The following is a 6,000-nucleotide window of genomic DNA, read 5'->3' as shown; positions in this document are numbered from 1 at the left end:
CCCCAGATGGGTGGAGGAAGAGGTGATTCCTGAGGAAAGCAAAGTGCATCACCATCTGGGAAGACACCAGCATGAGTTCCCCACAACTCTAGGCCATTAATTGGTGCCCAAAAAGTAGGTAATAAAACAGTGCTCCATAGTGTGGGGCCCATAGGGCAGGTATTTGTTTGTTCATCACCAGCAGTGAGGGGGAAGCTCCACCACAAAATCATTCGCTCGTTCTTCACACAGTACTAGTTTTATACTTTTTTTTACTTCATGGGCACATTATACTTTCCTAACCTTCATCTCATAGCATATTTTCTAATTACATGATTAAAAAGCCCTCATGGCACACTTGCAGTTTCTGCACAAGGTGGTCATCACTCTTCTGCTGGTCATTTTGGATGAAGGCTCAGAAGGCTTCCTCAGGCATGAACTTCTCACCTATCATTTCTGCACAGTCTACAAGACTGTCTGCTCAAATAGCCAGTGGTTACCATTTGCGGTTAGCTTGTTCTGCTAAATTTGCTGATTTCTAGAGAGTGCCTCATTCGCATCCCCTGCTACAAAATAAATGCTTCTTTCAGCACAGCTACAGCTTTTAGCATAACTCAAGAATTTCCTCATTGCCTCGGCACAAAAAAAAAAGTGAAGTAGGAGGGGGCAAACCAGGGAGGGTGATGGGGCAACATTATCTTAGTGCCCAGGCATTCCTTGGGTAAAGCAACATCCATCCATGGGCCAGCACTTTAGCTTGGATGACAATGCGGACAAAATTGCTGCCCCTTCCTGCTGCTGTAGCTGACTCCAAATCACGAGAAATGTGCCAACTCTGCCAAAGACTGGCAGACATGGTGAGATAAAAAGAGCTAGTCTGCTGAAAAGCAGACCAAATGAATGTTTTCTAATGCCCCCTTTTCATCCTTTCCCCAGCCAAGACAGAGCAATGTCCTTCCTCCCTGTCACCGATGGTGACCCAGGCACGGGATGCAGCGTGGGGACAGAGCCCGCCGCTGCTCTCAGTGCCCTGCCCTTCCCTGCCTGCCTTGCCTGCTGAGTCCTGCCCTGCCCTTCCCTGCCGTGCCGTGCGGAGCCCGGCCAGCCCCAGGAGCCACCCCGCCAAGCTGTGGCGCCTGGTGAACAGCCCCCAGGTCCGCTCCGTGCGCTGGGACAGCCGGGCCCAGGGGCTGCTTGTCGACCGCTCCCTCTTCGAGCGGGAGCTGCTCGGCCCGGGCCCCGCCTGCAGGGGCGGTGGTGCTGGGGCGGTGGCACGGGGGCGGGGCCGGTGCCGCGCCCCTTCAGGGCCGCACAGTTCTGCAGCTTTGTCCGCAGCTCTACCGCTACGGCTTCTGCAAGGTGCCGGGCTGGCTGGGCACGGCTGCGCCGGGCGATGCCGGGGGCTGGCTGCACTACAGCAGCCCCTGCTTCCGCCACGACCGCCCCGACCTCCTGCTCCGCGTCAGGCGCCGGCCGGCGGCGGGCCGGGAGGGCCCTGCGGCTCCCAGCAGCTCCCCAGGGCGCGGCCGCTGCCAGACGGGCGGCACGGGTGCGGCCGCTTGCAGCCGCTGCCCCGGGAGCGGCCACTGCTCGCCCGGCGCCCACCCTGTGGCTTCCTGCTGCTGCAGCGGGAGCGGACGCTGCCGGACGGGCGGTAGGGGCCGAGCCGCTTGCAGGAGCTCTACGGGGAGCGGCCGCCGCCCGCCCAGTGGGAGGTGCTTGGGATCCCGCCCTGCCGCTTGCTCGGGCTCCACGGGGAGCGGCCGCTGCCGCTCGGGCAGGAGGGGCCCCCCAGCTGCTTGCAGGAGCTCTACGGGGGGCAGCTGCCTTCGCTCGACCGGGAGATGCTCCGGCTCCAGCCCTGCAGCTTCCAGCAGCTGCACAGGGAGCAGCAGCCCCAGCCCCCGTCTTTCAACCCACGAGGTAGGAAAATAATTGTAGCTTTGTTTTTTTGAAACATAATTAAAAGTGACCATTTGAAGTATTTCTCCACAAGGCTCTGTCATTCTCAGCCAGCAATTGTCAAGCCTATTAGGAAGGGGAACCTAGAAGGCCAAAAAATTCTCTGCCTTTTTTTTCTTGCTTGCTGCCTGTGATGTTTGATCCAAGGCAGCAATAGAGATGTGTGTCCCAGAGCCACATTATGGAGCCTGACCAATGTGTTTGGATTCTTGCAGCCTCCCCGGGCACATCAGCGTCCAGCGCTCCACTTGGCCATGCAGGTTGTACAGCACCAATGGCCTCCAGCTCAGCCCAGAGCGCACCTGAGGAAGAGGGATGGCCACCAGCAGATCTGGGCCTTGCAGTCGAGCAGATGATTTGGGAGATCAGGAGGTCCCTGTCTGAAAGATCTCCCTCTGCTCAGGTAACTCCCTTGGATGGGAACCAAAGGGGCTGGGAGCTTTTGATCATTGTTACATGGCTCAGAAGCAAAGGCTTCTTTAATTGAACTTACTTCAGTATTATTGAATTACTTAATTATTCTTGGTAAAGAAATATTTTTAGAAGTCTTCCCCCCCCCCCCCCCCCCCGCTTAGTGAGGATGAGTGTTGTGAGCCTGTGTTGACCAAGTTTAAGTGCTCTTTTTCCTGGGAAGAATCCTTCCTACAGGGGCATTTGTGGTGATGGTTTGTAGGTTCTAAGAGGCTGTGTTTGATGGGAAGGAAGAGAAGAGTGTTTGGAGAATTGCCACTGAAGGCCAAGTGTCCCGTGCAGGGAGGGGCATGCGAGAGGTGCCTGTTCCAGCAGCAGATGGGGGCTGTGCCTCTTTTGGGTGGGAAGGCCAAGGCAAAGCAGGGCTGGGCTGCAACTGCTGCTGCTGTGTGAGCCCTGCCGGGCATGTGGGCGCTCCCAGAGCCGTGTGTGGGGCTGGGCTGGAGCTGCAGCTCTCTGTCCTTGTGCAGATTATTATACATGTTGGCCAAAGAATGTCTCTCTTTCTGTTCATGTGCTGACCCATTGCCTGCGGTACATTTATGATAGAGGCAGGGCAGACTCAAGGAAGGGAGTGGGATTTTTTGGATTTCCCAATATCACACTCTCAAGTGGAATGTCTTTTTTCCTCTGTAAACTCACACATAGCAGCTTTCAGAAGCATTTTATTCCGTAACAAAAGGAAACATTGCAGGCTCGCAACCATCTTTACAATCTTTAGGATTCTGATGGAATCAGAATCACAGAAGAGATGAGTATTTTGGAACTGGTCCTAGTGAGAATATCTTTCTGCCCAAAGGTAATTTGCAGGTGCTTCATTGTGGACATTGACTTCCTCAGTAGAATAGGAACACTATTTGGTTGTTTGGCTTTTCCTGTCTTTTGGGTTGTTTTTTTCCTACCCTCCTGATTTACACGTTTTTGCCACTGGTCACGAATGTGATCCTGGAAGTAGCCTAGGTGCATAAATGCTTGCCTGGATCCTACACATGGGGCAGCAGCAGAAGGCTCCGAAAAGCACCACGGTGTGATGGGTTGTCTGAGCGGCTGGGTGGGGCTGGTGAGACTCCCAGCCAGAAATGTGTGCCTTGCGTGTGGGTTTGCAGCACAGGGCAGGGCTGGGAGCGAGCTCTGCCCTTGCTGACAGCCGTGCTGGCAGCCAGGAGAGCCCCTGGCTTTCTGCTGGCTGATTTCTCCCAGCTCCTGAGAGAAGCCAGGGTCAGAGCGTGAGGGCACCTCCCCTACATCTCCTCACTTGGTGTCTTCTGGTTTTCTGTGTTCATGTTTTGTCTCAAAGATCATTTTGCAAGAGCTTCAGTTTCACCTTGGTCACCCAAATTCTGAGTTTAAAAGGCTTGTCATGTGAACCATGTAGGCAGTGTTCCCCCCATGCTCCATGTCCTTTGGGAGTGGAGAAGGAGAGTTATTTTATCCCTGATGTGATTCCAGCAAAATAGTGAATGATCTTTGGGTTCCTTTCTTTCTGTGTTTCTGCTCAGGACGATATTGGTGTTGCCCCTGACTCTTCAGGAGGGGAGCCTGTGGACAGAGCTGCAGCAGAGGAAACTTCATCTGGCACCGAGAGCTGCAGGAAGCGTTCCCAGGAGCCCGAGGAGCCTGGTAAGGACAGAGCCCACTTTGGTTCAGAGAGGTGTAAGGTGGCTGCTCCGAGCAGGGCTGGTGCTTTCTGGTGCCTTTAGTTCAAATCCTGCACCGGCACAACTTCCCTGAGTTCCATGCCTTCCATGCTTCTCCAGAGGCTGTGACACTGAGTCCTCTGCTGTGGCAAGAGAGCAGGGAATAAACCTGACCTGGTAGGAGTTGCGTCACCAAGCTGGGTGTCCCAATTTTGTGCTGATGTCCATGGATAAATTTGCTGCAGGATGACAGGGGAGGCCAGGCTGAGCGACTCTTGAAGGAACAGGGGAAAAAAAGAGAAGTAAGGACTCAGGGTAGAAGTCCAAATCACTGCCTAAATGTAGTACCAGTCTGCTGGTATCAGTCCTGACCCACAAGCCAAACAAGGAGCAGAGCATCAGAGACCAACCGATTGAAAAATCACAGTAAATCCAGTAAAAAAAGGAGAAGCTTGAATGAGCCCTGATTAGCGAGACCTAAGAGGACAGAGGGAGCACTTTGGATCCGTTCCTTAGCCAAGCTGGTGCAGCCTGCAGGCCTCGTGGGGAGCTCTGTCCCTCCCAGCTCTTCCTGCCAGAGCTGATGCTAGAGTTGGAGCAGCTGCTGCTCGCTGCAGAGGGCACTTTGTAGATGCCAGGTAATGGAGCTGGTTCATGACTCAGCTGCCAGCAGCCCTGAGCTTCAGCTATTTCAGTGGGGACTGAGGTCTCTCTGTCAGCACAGAGAAAGAACAAGGCTGGGCTTCTTTGTGGCAGCTGGGGCTGTCTGTGTTTCAAGCTCTCATGGGTGCCCTTTGCACTACGACGGCTGAGATTTTATTGAGATACTTCAGTGTTTGGAAACACGCTTCTGAATACTTGGAATGATCCCTGTTCTTTGAAGAGCAGGCTTCAACTTGCCAAGTGAGAGTCTGCCTTTCAGGCCATCTCTGACAGTCCCTGGTAGAAGGACAATTGCTGCCCAAGGGAAAGGTGCACAGAGGCCAATACTGACTCAGTGTTCCCTTTGCTTCCCAGATGCCATCTGACCAACATCTCCAGGAGGGCTGCCCTGCATGGCAGGAAGAGGCAGAGGAGAGCCTGTGACCATTGGACAGGTAGACTTCCTCTGTTTGTAGATATATTTAGAGATTTCTTTGGTTCCATTTATCAATGCTTATAGTGTTCTGTTTATATGTCCATATATTTATAAATCTGTATAGTTAAATGTGGATATGTATAGAGTTTCAGAAGTGATATAATTATATTTCTATATATGTAATTATATTTATAGATTTTCAAAGTTAAATTTACATGTAAGTAGAGTAAAAAATATATATATGTATGAAGTTATATTTGTAAATGCGCACAGTTATCTAGTAAGAGGAATATGAGTGTTTTACTGAATAGATTGATGTTTGTGTAGGTCTAGGATGCATTTTTACTTCTTTCCCCCATGGCTGCCTTTTTCACCTCTTGCTTTTCTCCCTGTGCCCCCTCTGTCCCCTCTCCCTGTGCTGGGTCCCAGCTGGCGGCCGGGCCGGGCGCAGCAGCAGTTCCAGCCCCGGCTGTCCCTGGAGCTGTGAGAGCTGCCGGTGGCCCCAGGCACTGTCCCCTGAGGAGCTGCTGAAGGATGGTGAGACTGAGGGGGCTGAGGGGGCTGAGGGGGCGGTGGCGCTGAAGGGACGGTGACCCTGAGCTGCTGCTGGGGCTGAGGGCTGAGGGGCAGCCCAGGGCCATGGTGGCACTGAGGTGACAGGCAAGTGGCACAGGCTGAGGGGACGGCGGGTCTAAGGGGATGGGATGGGTCAGAAGGGACTGAGGGGGGTGAGAGGACTGTGAGGGGCTGAAGAAGCTGAAGGGGGCTGGGGGTTTGCCGAGAGCATGGTGGGGCTGAGGGGATGGAGGGGCCAGCAGGGAGCACAGAGGGCTCCGGGACTGCAGCTCTGACAGGCCTTGGAACCAATTCCAG

The sequence above is a fragment of the Passer domesticus genome, chromosome 10 (assembly GCF_036417665.1).
Source record: "Passer domesticus isolate bPasDom1 chromosome 10, bPasDom1.hap1, whole genome shotgun sequence".
Lineage (NCBI taxonomy): Eukaryota > Metazoa > Chordata > Aves > Passeriformes > Passeridae > Passer > Passer domesticus.
Note: the sequence above shows the minus strand (reverse complement) of the source record.